This window comes from Rhinopithecus bieti, unplaced genomic scaffold (genome assembly GCF_001698545.2).
Source record: "Rhinopithecus bieti isolate Rb0 unplaced genomic scaffold, ASM169854v2 scaffold_4666, whole genome shotgun sequence".
In the NCBI taxonomy this organism is placed as follows: Eukaryota; Metazoa; Chordata; class Mammalia; order Primates; family Cercopithecidae; genus Rhinopithecus; species Rhinopithecus bieti.
The window spans coordinates 1,464,995-1,465,781 of record NW_016804530.1 but is presented as its reverse complement, the minus strand read 5'-3'; positions in this window follow the sequence as shown (position 1 = coordinate 1,465,781).

The window sequence follows — 787 nt, the reverse complement described above, 5'->3', positions numbered from 1 at the left end:
AGAAAAAAAAAAAAAAAAAGAAGACCTTTATAAATGGAAAGACATTCCATGTTCATGGATTGAAAGACATAATATTATTAACATGGTGAACTGCCTAAGCAATCCATAGAATCAATGTGATCCCTATCAAAATCCACTGACCCTTTTTTGCAGAGATGGAAGCATTTATTCTAAAATTCATATGGAATTAATTTCAGAGGACTCCCGAATTGTCAAAACAGTCTTGAAAAAGAACAGAGTTGGAAGACGCCACTTTTGAAACTTGCTAAGGGCTGTAATAGTCAAGACAATGTGGTACTTGAGTAAAGATAGACATACAGATCAATGGAATAGAATTGAGAGTCCAGAAATAAACCCATACATCTCTAACCAATGGATTTTCAGCAAGAGTACCAAGATCATTTAATAGGGAAAGGACTGTCTCTTCAGCAAATGGTACAGAAATGATTGGATATCCGCATACAAAATAATGAAGTTGGACTCCCCCCCGTCCCCACCACCATATACAAAAATTAACTCAAAATCTCTTAGGCATGGTGGCTCACACCTGTAATCCCAGCACTTTGGAAGGCTGAGGCAGGTGGATAACCTGAGGTCAAAAGTTTGAGACCAGCCTAGCCAACATGGTGAAACCCCATCGCTACTAAATATACAAAAATCAGTCAAGTGTGGTGGTGCACACCTATAGTCCCAGCTACTCAGGAGGCAGAGGCAGGAGAATTGCTTGAACCTGGGAGGCGGAGGTTGCAGTGAGCCAAGATTGTGTCGCTGCACTCCAGCCTGGATG